Here is a 17,256-nt window from a genome sequence, read left to right on the forward strand (position 1 = left end):
CCTCTGTGTCTCTGAGACTATCTCCATCCACTTCTCCCATCCATTCAGTTCCTTAGAATCCACGTATAAGTGAGATCATATATTTGTCTTTCTCTGACTGACTTATTTCACCTCCAAATGGGTCATATGTTCTTGTTTTTCCATTTCCTCTGCTGGATGATATGCCTCTGGGGGGCACAATGGTGTATTGATTATCTTGATGCCCCTTCCAACTGATAAAGATAAACTGGACCTTTAAGGAAACATGATCAGGTGGACTGGGACGGGGGTGGGGGTGGTCTGTGGAAGGAGCTGGGGTTTATGGAAGTTCACGCCAGAACCCTACAGGAAGAACTTTATAACAAAGCTCTGTGGTTCTAACTTCCTTTTTCCCTTCCTTAAATACCCCTCCGTCTCTTAGCATGCTGGCCTGCCTGTGCATGTGGCTTGCCATGTCTGCATGTGCTAGGCTAAAGCCTTTTCTTTTTCCTTTTTCCAAATACATTCTGGTGATAAAATACCTAGTCAATATTATTTTTTAAGTCGACACAATGTAGCACAATATCTGGCACAGAGAATTTACCAAGAAATCATGCAAGGAGACGATTTCCTGCAGGACACCCCAGTGGCTCATCTGTGTTTCTTCAGCACTCTGGTTCAAAGATCACCTATGTGTGTCTTATCACCAGTGATTTATATTGGAGGCTTGACCAGTATATAGGAGCAAGTGTGTGACCCTAGAGGCCTGGGCTTGATTTTGGCTCTCCTATCAAACAACTTCCCATTGTCGCATTTGGTCCACATTTCTCACTGCTTCTTGTCTATACTACAATGGTGAGGTTATTTCTTCTCAATCAGCTCTGTGTTTCTCTCCAATAGATTGTTTTCTTAGACAAAACAGTGAAAATAATTTTAAACACAGAATGACAGCCTACCATGTCCTCTCAGCATGCACCTTGTGAGGAAGACAGGAAATAGGGGGAAAACAGGAAGAGCAGAATGATAAAGGCAGGGTGGGCTCTTGGAAAAACTGTCAGAAAGACATGCATTTTATATCAAGGTCTTCTGTCAGCCCCCTGCCTTCTGTTGACCAGGGGTTGGGTTCAGGCTGTACTCTCCCCTGACACTCCTTCCTCTTCTGTTTCATTCCAGGGCATTCAAGCCCAATGATTTGTTTTGGAAATGCTATCATTTGTTAGCTTAGCTTTTATCTCGGTTGGATGCCTTTCCTGTTTCACTGCTTTCCTTCAGGGAGGCAGAGCCAGCACTTGAGTCTGGGAGTCTTATTCAACACACCCCTGTTGTTAGATGAAGCTAAAGAAACTTTGATTAACAAGCCTACCCAGGTTCAACGATGGCCTAGGGTGGGTTTCTGCCACCCTCTGCTGCTGAAAGAGAGATGAAGTGAACAGAGCTTCTGTTTGGGATACCGGCCTGATCAGCCCCCTAGGGCGAAGCCAGAGGACCATCCATTTGTGTCTGCATGGAGCAGCCGCTATTATCAAACTTGTTCCAAATGCTGATTCTAAAGTTGGGACTAGAGTTCCAAGATTCCTGTGCTGCCCAGGGCTGTTTATGATGATGCAAAATGGTTCTTCCCAGGCGATGCAGAATTCTTCACTGGGATTCTGGGAACTTGAGAGATGAGGAGGGAACAAAAGGGAAGTCAGGAACACAGAGATGATCCCATCTGGATGGGGAAAAGCATCTGATTTAGTTAATCACCAAGAGCCAATGATTTCATCAATCATGCCTATGTAATGAAGCCTCCATCAAAACCCCAAACAACGGGGTTTGGAGAGCTTCTGGGTTGGTGAACAAGAATGCACCCACATGCTGGGAGGATGGTGAGCCTCAGCTCCACAGAACAGAAGCTCCTGTACTCAGGACTCTTCCAGACCTTTCCTTATCTATCTCTTCATCTAGCTGTTCATTGGCATTCTTTAAAATATCCTTTGTAAGAAATTGCAAGTGGGATATAAACTGTTTTCCTGGGTTCTGTGAACCAATTTTAGCAAATCATTGAACCTGAGAGGTGGAGGTCATGGGAATCCCCGATTTATAGCTGGTCAGTCAGAAGTACAGATGACAACCTGGGACTTGTGATGGCTTCTGAAGTGGAGGAGCAGTCTTGTGGCACCGAGTCCTTAACTTGTGGCATCTGTGCTAACTCCAGGCAGTTAGTGTCAAAATCGAGTTAAATTGTAGAGCATTCACTCTGCTGAGAATTGGAGCATTACTTAGTGTGGAAAAACCCACACACTTGATGTCGGAAGTGTCATGAGGGTAGAGGATATAGTTTTATCTCGGTTTTGATGTAAAATCTCAGTTTGTAGTAAGCAATACTACAATTAATGGGTTCAATGGTAGGATTAATAATTGAGAGGACAATGTATAACTGTGACTAAAAATAGAGGTATAAGCAAATTATATTGACAAAATCTACCCTTTTAATTTGTTAATTGTCGCTATAGAAGCATGCATAATGAACTGTCTTGTCTGCCTTTGGGAGGTACACTTGTCAGATGGAATGAAAGTATGCATGGTGTGAGATCAGTATTGAAGTTTACAGAAAGCTGACATATTTCCTGTCATGTTCTTGTACCTTAATTAGTTATCTCATCAGATGCTTCTGTTTCATGAGTTTTATGGAATTTCATTTCTTTTCATTTCTGATACATCTCCTTCTCCAGTTTTTGTCTTCATAGTCTTTCATTTTTTTTCCTCTTAGATGATTTGCCACACATTTAAGCATTTCTTCTTTGATTTTCCAACTATTTTTATATTCCTTAAATAATTTAGACTTTTGATTAAATACTCTAAAATACATGAAAGTATTTGCCTAAATACATGTTCACAGATGCATATAATTATCAAAAATGCTTTTATGCACTACTTTTAAAACAAGTGACACTAGTTTAAGGTTACACTTAAAGAAATTCTAAGCTTACTTTTAAAAACTAAGTACTTAAACACATGCAGTCCTTCTAAGGACTACCTACCTCACATTTATCAAGTTAAATAAACACTTGTAAATTACCAGGTGTGGTTTTCACACAATCACAGGATGCTTGAACATTGACTAGAGTGAGAATGTGAAAAATCACATCAGGCTCTGCTCTAACTCTTTTAAAACAGGAATATATATATGATTTTTTAAATGTGTATGTGTGTATGAAAGTGAGAGAGAGAGGGAGGGAGGGAGAGAGAGAGAGAGAGAGAGAGAGAGAGAGAGAGAGAGAGAGAGAGAGAGCCTCCTATGTAGAGAACTGGAGTTTAGAATGGGTCAGAATGTCGTAAAAGTACTACAGCAGACTGACTGCTCAACACTGGCAGATCAAGAAATAGCGGGGGCGGGCAGAGGTGACAAAGTGAACTCATGCTGTGAAAGACAGTTTTTCTGTGTAGCCTTTTGCAGTAAGTCAGCAGAAACATTGAGGAAAACCTGCGCAGAGAACAGAAAGGCTGTGACTCAGAACTGAGAGGTGAGACAGGAGAGTCCTGCAGGGAGGGGTTTTCATTTCGACCAAAGCAGAAAGAACAAGAGAGGGGGCTCTGCCATTTCCAGAAGAGTCCAAAAGCAGAAATAGCAGCCACTGAGGCCCTGTCTGCAGGGGCAGGGACAGGCATGTCAGCAGTCCTAATAAGTGGTAACAGCTATGACCAGTTTGAGCAAAAACCTCAAACTCTCCTGATTGCATGGTCCAAACCACTTACTGGTATACTCAGCTCTTACTCTCTGACCATTCCTTCTGTAAATATTTCATCCAATCTACTTATTTACAAACATGGCATGCTTTTTGACAGTCATCATGTTTTTTCTACATTGCTTTCTATCTTTAGGTTGTCTTCTCCTTCCGGGATCACCCTGTGTGTTTATAGCTTCTTATGAATATGTAACACAGACCATGCACAAAAGCTCTTTGATGGTGAGGGTTGGAACTCAAGAAAAGGGGGAGCCCTCAGACTCACATGCATTTGGACAAATCTCAGAAAAATGAAACAAAAAAAAGGGAGTGGAAAGGTTTTTGTTGTTGACGTTGTTTTCGTTGCTGTTTTCCAGTAAAGCACAAGTGTTTTTGTATCCAGTACTCCTGAGTAATTCATTTTAATTAATTAAATAAAAGGAGATGGAATCCATATATCCAGACATGCTATAAAAAGTCTAGGCAAAGACACTGTGATGATCATTTTGAAATGTATAAATACATCAAATTGCTATATTGTATACCTAAAATGAATATGATATTGTATGTCAGCTAAATTCAATAATAAATAAATAAAAATAAAAAGTCTAGGTAAAATTCCAATTAGAGATGCTAAATTAAACATATGAATTTAATTTCATTCCCTTAAAAAAATCCCACTAAAACATCAAGATGATTTTTCTACTTATTCACAAATTCAAGGAAAAGAAACGAAGAGAAGACTATAGCAATGCATTTTTTTGAAAGCTGAGAAACTACAGGAATGAGTGATAGCTGACCTTAGCAGATCTGAGAAAGCTGACTCCTGAGCTGGCGGAAGGAAAAGGAGAACAAAACAAAACAAAACAAAACAAAACAGCAAATCCCTCAAAGAACTCAGGACTTGATGGCACCAAGACCCCTAGACATTGGAGTATGTGTGTGATTAAAGACAAGTTTGACGGAAAGTACATTAAGGAAGCTGTTAGAGCCTGAGATTCTCTTCTCAGATCCAAATGACTAGTATTTGCCTCTTCTCCGTCCTGGATGAAGACTGGAGATTCATTCTCTGGATACCATAACAGAGGGTCTCTGAACTGGGGGCCTTAAAGATACTCACTATTGCATTATTGCTGCATAATTTACCCCCTCTGCAATAAAAAACAAAACTTAATGGGATAGAACAACAATTTTTTTTAAGTTCATAGATTCTGCGAGTCCATTAATTCCGACAGTGCATGGCAAGCACAGCACGTTTCTGCCCCACATGCCTGGGGCTCCTGAAGACTCAATGGTTAGGTGCTGGAATCATCCAGAGGTGTCTCCACTCAACAGGTCTGCCTGTTTATGCTGTTGGTTAGGGCCTCCGACTGGGCTCGGTTGTCCACAACACCTCTGTGTGGCTCCCAATGTGATATCTCTGCCTGGGCTAATTTGGGCTTCCTCACAGCAAGGTGGCTGGATTCCTAAAGCAAGTGTCCATGAAAGCAAGAGAGCAGTATATGATTTTCTTGTTATCTAGCCTCTTTCAAGATATGGTATTCCAAAGAATGGACCCAGCTTATGGTTTTGAAGTATCTGCCCATATCTCAGAACAACAAAACTCAAAGCATTATCCTCCATGTCGGGGGATCGTATTTTTGTCATTTTATATTTAGGCTGAAAATTTACCACTTAAGAGTCTGCTAATTCCAGCTCCCTTACAGAGTGTTCTTGCAATTTGGATAGCCTGACTTGAGGCCACTTGAGGCATCTTAGTTTTTTGGTTAGAGTCTGCATAACAGGTAAGTGAACTGAAAGAACCCTGCTTTTCTACCCAGCCATTGTTTAAAAATATAATATTGAAATATATATAAGAACATTAAAAAAACATTATATTTAAACATGCTGTTTGTATAGAGCAAGATTCAAAGAAATAAACACTTATGTATGTTTTTAGCATTTTATTAACTAAACACTAATTATGGTTCCTAAAATTTCCTATATCTTTCTGTAGACAAAACCATGGCTTTTTTCTCTCCCCTGTTTGTCTCTCAGCTTGTATGAAACTTCACTCTGCAATGGAGTTACATAGTTGTTCTTGCAGCAATCTATAGTTGCTCACTGTTATTTTAGTCTTGTTGTTATTCCTTAAACTGAGGGAGAACTGTGAGCAGGGTGAGAAAAACATAGCAACACATCTCCTCCCCTCCTTGGAAGGGTGCCTCTCTTTTTCTTTCACAGAGCAAAAGCAGAAAAAATGAGTGTGGTCACACTACAGTCACGCAGCAGTGTTAACGCCTTTTCTCCATCAGAAAAAAAAAGTTTCTTGTGAGGCTCTCACTCCTCCCTTATACTTATAAACAACTCCTCCTTAAAACCTGAGGGGATATTTCCAGCACCTTCCATAATTTGTAAATGAGTTTTCATCATTACCCAAAAATGTACAGCCTATCATTTTTAAAGCATAAAATACTTTGAGCTTGATTTCCACTTATTTTAAAATGTTATTTTAAAACCCTCAGTTGGGTGCAACTGATCTCACAGATTCATTGCACACAAAGATGCCATTATGGAATACGTCTTTACTGTACTCAGTCACAAACATGACTGGTGATAGGTTATGGTAGAGGGAAAGATACGGAAGCGATGAGTCATGATACTTAACTGTTAGATATTTGAAAATTTGTGTGCAATGAATCTGTGAGATCAGTTTGCCTGACGGAGGGTTAAGAACTTTAGGAGTTTTTTGTTTTGTTTTGTTTTTTCAGCACTTGAAATCTCATCATCCTATGCAGTTCCTCTGTATGCTGAGTTCTGACTGGTTGATGAGATGTCATTCTACCTCTGTCCGCCTCTGCTCCTCCAGGCCACTGCCAGCTGCTGGTTTGCCCCACCTTCCCATTGTGCCACAGGTTACAGGACCTCTTCTAGATCTTCTAACCCCATTTCCATCCCCAGCACCACAAAGGTCAGCTTCCTTTTGGAGACAAAGCAATGGTGGAACCCAAAAGAGAGGACATGCCACATCTCTTAGTATTCTGAGCTGGAATCAGTTGAGAGTCTCCTCAGCCTCTCAGCTCACCATTCCCATTATGAAAATAAACAGGCTTAGTGGACACACTTTCGAAAGGGAGAATTAGAGGGAAATGAAGATTTTCTACTTGAGCTAATCCAGGTTGGGGTGGTGATGAGCACCAACAGTTAGAAGACACCATCGACCAAGATTAGAAATATGAAGGGATAAGCTAAGCTTCCTTTTGTTGTGGACAAAAGTACTAAACCCAAACTCTATCAGGAGAAGCTTTGATAACGCCACTGACAGTCCTGCTATTGCCATTTCCTGAGATGTCCTCAAGGACATAGAATACAGAGTCTAGGAGACTGTCGGATTGAGACCAGTATCTCAACAGACTTTATGGCTTTCACAGGAAGGATGCAAATATTAAGACACACCACTTGTAACTTATTTGGGAGCCACACTGGAATCAGGAAAAAATAACTTCTTATTTTCTGTGCCAGGATCACTGCTCTTACAGTAATGGAGATTAACTTGGCCAGGGGCACACATGAGAGAGCAAAATTCACCAAATTGATTAAGGCCATCTTCCTCTTTGGAAAACTATCCTAAGAAACAGATTTACCAAAATCCTGAACTACATTTTTTCTCTGAGTCTCCTAGATTAATTTAGGAAGTTATATATAAAAATAATGGGAGAAGTATTCACAGATAAGAGAATGAGTCTAGAAAAATCACTGTGGGTTGACTAGGAAGAAAACTGCCCAACTTTCTTTGGGTAAGCCTTGGAACGGTTTCAGATGTGTTTCTTGTAAAAATGTACTTCCTGCTTGCTATATATAAAAACGTTGTAACATCTTCCAGAATATATACATATATACATAGATGTTGAATGAATAATTTTTTATAATGGTGAAATATTGAAAACAACCTAAAGATCTATTTAAGTAAATTATTACAAAATATGGTATGTCTACTAAATAGAGTATTAAGCATGTACTGAAAATGCATATTTTATAACATGAAAAAATGCTAATTATACAGACATGTTAAGAACATTCTGTCTTTATCCACTGCCAGGAGCAAGGGCCCTGCCTCCACACACTGTAGCTTACAGTTCCTGTAGCCCCTTTAGAGTGAAGAGTTCTGAGAGGGAGTCTGAGAAGAAGGTGGAATTGGAAAGAGAGCAAGGGTGTAGTTTGGCAATGTGGGCCAAAACAATGTAAACATACAAACTGAGAAAACAGAAAGGGAGATGAAAGGAACTGCACTCGCTGAGCTCTGCTCGCCACCTTATCTCCTTGGGCTGTGTCTGCACCCCTGCCCCAACAAAGGAGTGATCACCAACCATCTACCATTTATTATATGCCTGATGCATGTCACACATATTCCAAGGTGTTTTAGAAACATTACTTGTAATATTTCCAACAACCTTCTGGGAATATATAACAATTTCAATTTTTTCAAGCATGAAAATAAAGGTCACGATGGTGTAAGCCACCAACCTATGATCACTCATCTGTTATGCAGAATTCAAACTCTAGTATATCTGTTGCTTAGAAAATCAGGGATAGGAACAGAAAAATGACCTTTGTTTTTTTCTTTCTCTCCACTCCCCCAATTTTATTGAGATATAATGGACACATAACACTGTGTACATGTAAAGTACAATGTATTGATTTGATTCATTTATAAATTGCAAAATGATTACCAGAAGCCACCATAATATTAGCTACCACATCCATCCTATCACATAGTTACCATTTTTTGTGTGGTGAGAAGAAAAATGACCTTTCTCACGTGATGGGGAAGTGATTACCAAACCCCAAAATAAGACCAGGGAAATGTGTAGCTGCAGGAATTTAGGAAGAAAGTCCTTTTATTATAATCCATGTTGGGCTGGCTCCTGGTGTGGCCACCTGCAAGGTGACCTTGTTATCCTCGTTTCTTTTAGTTATGTATTGAACCGACAGTAGACTTGCCACTGAGTATGGCACCACAGCTTGGCCTTTCCCTACAGTTGAGCCAGTTCTCAGGGCAGCAAACAACTACCAAACAGGAATTCCAGCTGCGACGTGTGTATCTAGCCACATGCTAGAGGCATCTGCCTCTCTGGAAGGATGTTTTCTCTGGCTCTCGAGAGAGGCAGCAAGTTGGCTGAGTTGTCTCCTTACTGGCTGGAGAGAGTCGATTGTGTATATCTCCTTCCAACCCTGTTCAATGGTGTCCCAAGGGTAGCTTGAAATCAGCCTTGGTGTTGGGATTTGCACCATGAAAATTGCAGACACTGAAGATGAAGGCTCTTATCTTGGAGATCCATAAAATTATTATTGAGCATCTCTCTGAAGACCAGAGGCCACCTGTTGGAAAGCCATTTGTCCTGCTTTGGCAAAGGCAAGGTGGTACCACAGTGGGTAATATGAGCTATGTGTGCAAGCCTATTGGGGATTTAGGGAGCCTGTAAATATACCCCTTTTTCCTGACCTATCTTTGAACCAATTCGGATATACAGAGCAATCAGGCAGATGGAGACTAATGTGTCAGCTCTATTGCTGGTAAAGGCTATGTTGGTGAATGTGGTTTAAGTGCAGGAAGAAGGACTTTCCTAATACTGCACCCCAGAATCAGGCAGAGTTACCCACCTGATCACAAGCTCACTGGATAGTCACCAGTCACCCCGTATGAAGTTGTCCAAGCGAAAAACTTACAGCACAGAGACTCAGAACAGGATGCTTGCTTTCTGTGAGCAGCTGACCCCCTAGAAGAATAAGAAAAGGAAAAGACCAAGCTCCCTTTGACTGGTTCCTCCCCTAATGTCACCAGTAAGAGTAGTCACTCCATCCGGGGAGGATTCAGTGAGGGAGCAGATAAGCAGAAGAAGCATTACTTGCATCGAGTGCCCACCACATGGAAAGAAATATCAGAGTAGGGAATAACCATTGTTGTCCAATGAAACCTAAAGACAACCAAGTGGGAAGGTGATGAAAAATGTATACTGGATTTTTTTTTCTAGGTTCACAATTTATTGTACAAATTGAGTTTCACACGATGAGTTGACAGTAGCTTCTCCAGGCATGGGAACTTAACAGATGAGGGACAGACAAGACAGTTTAGAATCCACATGTTGCTTTCACAGCTGGAGTTTTTTTAGACCTTAACTTGAAGGATGAGATCATCAAAGCAACACCTCCATCTGTGGCCAGTACACAATTCATTCTACCTGTGAGAGTATGAGAATTGAAATATTTTTTTAATACCAGTGAAATGGAATTGGGCATCAGTTACTGGACCTGCCATCATTTCAATCTTGCAAAAGGAACAAATTCTGCAGCCTAAGTGCTTCAACCTACAGAGCTGGCCAGAAGTGTCCCTGTAAGCTGGATTCTGCTGGTCTCAATCTGGACACGTCTGCCTTCCTAGTATTGATGTTTAAAAAGTATCAGCTTGTCCTGTATCTTGAGGAATATATGGTGGTATTCTTATGTGCGTGTGTTTGCACATGCGCGCGCGCGCGCGCGCGCACACACACACACACACACACACACACACACACACACACACCCCTTCTGACCATGACATTGCAGATGGTATCTACAAAAGCAACGGTACTCTATGAAAGCCAATTATGGGACTGCAGAGTCCCCTCCAAGCCTGCGTTATCCCATGCAATCTGGAGCTGAGAAATTCCTATGGGGTCTGCCTGAGAGTAAGCTTTGCCTTTCCCTCTGCTCTTTGGGGCCTTTACCCAGAAGCCTCTGGAATACAGGGTCTTTATTCTGACACCAATGACTCCAATGTTGGTGAGCTGATGCAGGCTACAGAAAAGGTGGCATTCTTCAGTGTGTCTTTACAAAGTTTTTCATTAGTGCATATTCTTCTAGCTCTCATTTAGAAAATGTGGAAATATTCTACCAGATTGCTTCTGGTATCCTGCTTGCTATAGCAGTCTAGGTCAGGGCAGCATTGAACAGTGTGGATAGGCTGGTTTCCAAACCTAACTCTTAGCTTTATTTCTGTTACAATGAAACCTTCCAAGAACTAGCTATCCCTTTAGAACAATGAAAGGGATTTAACAATTTTTAGTTTAGTAGAAAGACAATAGTTATTCTTGATGTGCTTTTATATATCCATATCCCTTAGTGCATTATTATTCAGAATACTTACTAGGTGACAAAAGATCAATGATAATTTGCTGGCTGGAATATAAAATAAGAATTGGAATCCTGTGGAATGTCTCTGGTGCAAGTTGGGTCCTGATTTCTGCCTCCTTCCACTGGCCTCACACGTCTCCTCCTGTCACAAGATGATCTAGAATCTCTTCGGGGTCTAATTATGTGTGAACTATAATTTTTAAAGCTTTAGAGTTCAATTAAAGCCAAAATGGGAATGCACTTTAGATTCTATGGTTAGAGCCTTCCTGATTGATTGCATTAGATGAATACCTCTAAAGAGTCTCTTATTTTATTGAACATAAGCCTGAACTTTATACTGAAACTTGGCATTTGCCTGTTCATCTATTCAACAACTGCTTATTGAATGCCCATCATGTACCAGGCTCTGTGCTGGGCACCGAGCATTAATGTATATACTCAAAGAGCGGAATGAAGAGAAAGAAATGCAGGCAAATCATTACAATTTAACAAGCATTGTAATGGTGGATTACTGGAAACAGTGGAAGGATGGAAGAGAGACATAAGATTGCATGGCTGAGTCAGGAAGCACTTGAGCTAAGCTTGAAGAATGAAAATAACGTTTTCAAAAGGACAGGTAGAGGAAGAGCCTTCCAGACAGAGTGGAAAGCACCAGTGCCTTAGAGAACATGGTATTTTGGGGAGCTAAGAAAAGTTCAGTATTGTTGGAGAACAAAGGGCAAAGGAACAGGAGGTGAGGCTTACAGTGTGCAGGTACTGTTCTAACTGCGTTATACTGGTTAGCTCACCTAATTTCTACAGCACTGTGAGCATAGTACTCAGCCTCATTTTATAGATGAGGAAACTGAGGCTTAGAGGGTTATATAACTTGCCCAAAAGTTACTGGCCTACTAGATATTCATGCTGAGTTTTGAAACCCTCCCATAAAAGTAACATTATTAATCACTATACAAAACTGCCTCCCTCATGCTTATCTTCATATTCCAGCTCATAGACAAACGTTTTTGATTTCTGTCTCATCAAGTAGCTACCAAAGTCCCTGTTTTTAATCAAGATATTTTTATCCACAAGGTCAGCCAAGATAGCTGGTGTGTGGAATGCAGTCATTTTACAACATCATCACTCCTTGGCTAAAAAGGAATGCAGATCAGACCCCATTTCTCCAAACACAACAACCACTGTATGGCAGAGGAATTTCAAGTTCAAATCCGAGACTCAATAAATATCAGCTAATCAAATGGTAACTCCACCAAAACCTGGGCACACCTTTAAAGTAGCTGTAGCAGGGTTTGAGCTGTCAGTGGGAGGGGGGTTTGGAGAGAGCTGTTTGAAATTAGAGGAACAAGTATGTTTATTGAAAAGCATGAGAAAAACGGGTGCCTTTAGTGCTCTCATCACTCTGCTTCTCACGAGCCTCTGTTCTCCTAACACCTGACCCTGTGCAGGAAGAGCTAGTCAGGCATGATGGGAATCCCAGCGAACCTACCGCTAAGATCTTAAGTTTGGTCACTTATGACACTGTGGGAGCTTGGGCAAGAAACTTTCTTTTCTTTCTTTTGTTTTTAAATTTCCTTGCTGGTGTAGAAGAGTGGCTGAAAGTGCAGATTCTGGGGCCAGACTTCCAGAACTCAAATCTGAGCTTTGCCATTCCCCAACTAGTGCCCTTGGGCAAGATATGGAACCGTTTGTGCATCGGATTTCACATAAATCACGGATAGTATTAGCACCTACCTAACGGGGCTGCTGGGAAGAGTAACTGAGATCATCTCTAGGAGAATCTTAGAATGGTGTCTGACAGAGAAAGAATACAGTAAACGTTAGCTTTCATCACTGTTGTTTTCTTCTTGGTTCAGGCTTCCCTGCCCCATTCAAGCCTAAGGGCTCCTTCCTGGAGAAATCATTCTTTCTCTTTAAATTTTTTTTCTACTTGAGGAAGGCCAATTTTAACTTCTGTGCACTACAATATACTTGCTGGCATTGCACTGACGTGTAGCTCTGCAAGAGCCAGACATCCAGACTTGGCATGACACGTCTGGCACTCGGTGTCCTTTGTTTGCTGCAGTATCTCAAGACCAACAGGAATCCATTTTGTTCCAGACAAACAATGGTGACCTTATTTCCTGTTCTCTCTGTGGTGAGAATTATTGTCTCTTTGCCATAACCAAACTTTATGATCTTCGTATAATAGAAAAACAAATATCAATGAACTTTTTATTTGTTTCTTTTAATAAGGGGAAGCCTACTACTTTAAGCTGACAAATTCTACTGGCAATAAATCATATTGCTATGGAAACCATGCCCAATCATCACTGACGTGGTAGCTATACATGTTCTTTGAACGTACATGCTTTAAGCATTACATTTTAGCACATGCTTGGCTTTCAATTCTGTTTCCATAGTGTTAGACTAGAGCCCCTCTGCTGACTGCTTCTCTGTTCAGTCTTTTAGGATTTCTTGCTATCTTTGAGATGCTGAATCTTTGGGATGTTGAGTCATGTACTGGAAACCACAAAAATCTTGTGATTAGTTCTAGCTATGCTACTTCTGTCTTGGGGCAGGCTTTCCAGTCTTTGTGATTCAGTACAATTATAAATCCTCTAGACTATAAAAATAAAGATAATATCTTGTAAGGCTTGGGTGAAGATCAAATAAGGTGATATGTACATAGGTATTTAATATATTCTAAAATGCTACTTAAAGCTAAACAGTTTTGCTTTCAGAAATCCTACTCACTGCATAAATTACATATTCCAAGTAATTTTTTAAGTTTCTATTTCTTCCTTTGTGTTCAGGTATGAGAAATATGAAGACGTAGGGTGTGAATGCAGACATACTCAGATGAGACTCCCAGCAACACTACTCACAATCTGTGTAGTCTTGTGCAGGTTACATAACCTCTCTAAGCTTTACTCCCCGCCACCCCGGCTTTAAAATGAAAATGATAAAATTTATATCCAGGGTTATTGAATAGGTTAGAAAAAAACAATTACATGTCCAACACAGTGCTTGCAGGTAGTAAGCACTTAACAATGGTACTCACTGTTGGAAATAATGGTGCTGTGCCCAAGTTGACACCACTAAACAAATTTCGAACTACTCAGCAGTTTGGAACTGTTTTCTCTCTACCAAAGGGAATTCCGTTTTTCTTAACACCTGAAAATTCTCACTCATTCTTGAAGAGCATTTATTTAGAAATAACAATTACTATGAATTCTACAACACATATTTATTGAGCATCTACTAAGTGCATAGAAAGATGAATAGAAGGACAAGGTTCTTGCCCCTCGTGTATCATAACCGGTGGGAGTAGAGCAAGCATACACACAAGTAACTTCAACGTCAAAGGTAACTCATCAGTAATACTCATATAACAGGTAGCTCTGGTGAACATTATAATACAATTAACAAGAAGACAGAGCTGAACTCTTTTAAATAGAATTTCTTGCGTAAGAGTCCATGAAAACTCGGAGCAAGAGAAACATACTAAGACATAGATACTAAGATCCAGCAGTGAAACATCTGTCCTTGCAAAGCTTTGGAGAGTCTTTGGCTGACCCTGAGGTTGAAGGCTGAATGGGAAGAGAGAGAGAATGCCAGTGATTATGCAGAATGCCTTTGGGCCTTATTCAGCCTGGTAATGACCCTCTGTACTAATACAGACACCAACACATTCAGTTTGGATAGTAGTTGAATATATATGTTCTCCTTGGGCCAGAACTCACCCTTATTGGCGAAGAAATAGTTCTAAATTGAAGTAGACCAGTCAGCAACTCATTCAAGGAAAGTTAAGTCAGAGCCAAAGAAAGAGAAGGAAGCATCTTCTTTTCAGTTTTGGGGGCTGTCAGCTTGGCTTATTTAGCAAGTTAAATGTAGCTGTACCTTAGTTATAAAGCACATAAATAGCACACTGGCCATGGATCAAATATAATGAATTTTAATAAAACTTCTGAAACAGTAGCAAAAATATACATGTGCCCTTTTCACAAACACACACATGCACACATACATGTACAAACACACATGTGTGCACGCACACACACATGCACACATGCGCACGCGTGCGCACACACACACACACACACACACACACACACACACACCTGGACCCTGGATTAGGATGCTCTCCTCTGCCCAGTGAATTATTCTCCTCAGATCAGCAGGGGAAATGGCTATGTTCTTGTCTTCCTTTCCTTCCCTTTCCTCCCCTTCTCTTCCCTTTCCCTCCTTTTTCTATTCTCCACTCCCTTCCCTCCCTTCTTTCCTTATTCCTTATCTGCTCCTGATTTTAAAGACAACGGGATGCCAGTGGAAGGGAAAATCATTCATTTAGAACTGGCAAATCTCTCACACTGCTATGCCAGGATCCTCCTTTGGAAGTTACTGAGGTAACAATAGAACCTCAGCTTGAATGGTGGGTCTGAATCTTTCCTTGGACTTCCTTTATGAGAGGCAGCTGAGCATTTACTGAGACTCCCTGAGGAGAAATGTCTTACTGAGTGATATGACGCAGTCTAGAGTCAATAATGTACTCCAGAGAGGATATCTGGAGGCATGTTTTGAATAATGTTCTTCTTCATAAGGAGATTGAATGAGAATGAATTTTTTCCCCTGAGTAAAGTGAATGTAGAGTCCTAGGAACTCAGATACAATAGAGTATCTGTTGAGTGCATAAACTGACCAACAAGAAAAAAGGAAGACAGGTTTATAAAAGTAAAAGCTTGTGAATGAGAGGAAAAGATTACTTGAAATTCTAAAATACCCCACATCTGCTTACCTTTTCCTGCTTGAATCACAGCTTCTAGTTTTCTTCTCAACACAATCTTCCTGCACTGCATCTTCTCAGTCAGAATCACACACACACACACACACACACACACACACACACCAATGATTCCCATTCTTCCATGCCTGGAAACCCCACCACTGAACCTTGAACTAGGACTGCATAGACCGAATCCCTGTAGACACCTCTGGTGCCAGCTTGCCAACATCAGAGACCCAACAATCAACCCCAGAATTCCATCAGAACTTGACTACCCAACTTTGGTTTGCCGTGCAGATATTTTTGTGTTTGGGGTGGTTTTATGTGAAGATCAAGGCCTTGTGAGGAAATCTAGGAGACCAGTCTTCTCAACTCCCACCCATTTCCCAGATCCCCCTGCCTGGAGCTGTTTGGCCAACTTGGTCTGCTGAATTCAAGGGAAGAGGTGCTCAGATAATAGTTACAGATATAAAAGGTGCCAAAAGAGTAGGTTTTCAAATCGGGGTGAGCCAGGATAGAGCTAGGATATAGGCCAGGGTCTAAAAGGGCAGGGTCAGGGCATCAGACAGCCTGGAGTGTAGGAGCTGGTTGGTTGTCACAGAGAGCTGAAAAAAAAAGGAAGGGTTTGGCACCAAGCCCAAACAATGTAAAAAGGTAGGAAAATAGCCCAAAGGCAGGACAAAATAGAAAACTCTTGTTTTTGTTTATTCACGTGTTGGTTTTAAAATCTATGGTTTTTTTTAACTGAAGCAGAGCTTGCCTCAACCTTCAGGCATTTCTTTTCATTTTTCTTTTGAAATATTTTCTGCAGTAGGAATCTTTGTTTGGTCACCATAGGTGTGGCCAGCCAGTCCCCAGGCATTCAAATTGTGAGGCAGTGCCGCCTAGCAGACAGAAGATAGTTTGGGCAGCCACTGAGACCTCCATTTGAGGGTTGACTCTGCCATTTGCTGGCAGTGTGAACATTGCCAAGTCGTTTCACCCACTCCAAATCTCAGTGTCCCCATTTTAAAATGACAGTGATAGTAGGAATTCATAGGACAGTTGTGAGGCTTGGATGAGACGAAATGTGAGAAACATCTGAAAAATGGGATGTTCTCAATATGAGGCAGGTATTTCCTGTGGCTATTGTGGAAATCTACCTCCTCTCCCCAGAGACCTCTCCATGAGTTGCTTCTCCTGGGTGTGGAAGGCATCCAGGAGAAGGAGAGCAACCTTGAGTCCATACCAGGTACTTCTAAGGGCATTTGGTGGAGCTGAGAATTAGACGGTCTGCCATGGCTTCATCAGAGAGGCAGATGGCCCTGCTCCCCACAGCTACGCCTCTGCAGCATCTGGGCAATGAGAACTAACTGCAAAGTGAACCTTATAAACATGTCCATCTTGTGGAGAGACCTAGCCTCATTTTGGTCTGACTTCTTGCCATTATCATTTTAGACACACAGCCCCCTGGCTGCCCACCAAAAGTTTGTGGAGCTCAGAGCAGTAATGTGACCTGTAATGATGAAACCTTAGGTCCAGCCATTCCCTTTTTTTTTTTTAATTTTTTTTAATTGTTAGTTTCAGGTGTACAGAACAATGCAATAGTTACCCTTTTCACCCTCACCAGGTAACAACCCCCCTCCCCCCATCTATTGCCCTCCCACCCCCGATATCATGCTTATCTATTACAATTCCATT

At 41.1% G+C, this 17,256-nt stretch overlaps 1 pseudogene across 1 annotated transcript; it reads right to left on the reverse strand.

Annotated features, from left to right (window-relative positions):
- Positions 1 to 9,674: 9,674 nt before the first annotated feature.
- On the reverse strand, positions 9,675 to 9,960 carry LOC109383444 (up-regulated during skeletal muscle growth protein 5 pseudogene; annotated as a pseudogene). Its single transcript, XR_002124178.1, has one exon. The product of XR_002124178.1 is annotated as an up-regulated during skeletal muscle growth protein 5 pseudogene (transcript).
- Between the last annotated feature and the right edge of the window lie 7,296 nt (positions 9,961 to 17,256).

Source organism: Hipposideros armiger, unplaced genomic scaffold (assembly GCF_001890085.2).
Source record: "Hipposideros armiger isolate ML-2016 unplaced genomic scaffold, ASM189008v1 scaffold_83, whole genome shotgun sequence".
In the NCBI taxonomy this organism is placed as follows: domain Eukaryota; kingdom Metazoa; phylum Chordata; class Mammalia; order Chiroptera; family Hipposideridae; genus Hipposideros; species Hipposideros armiger.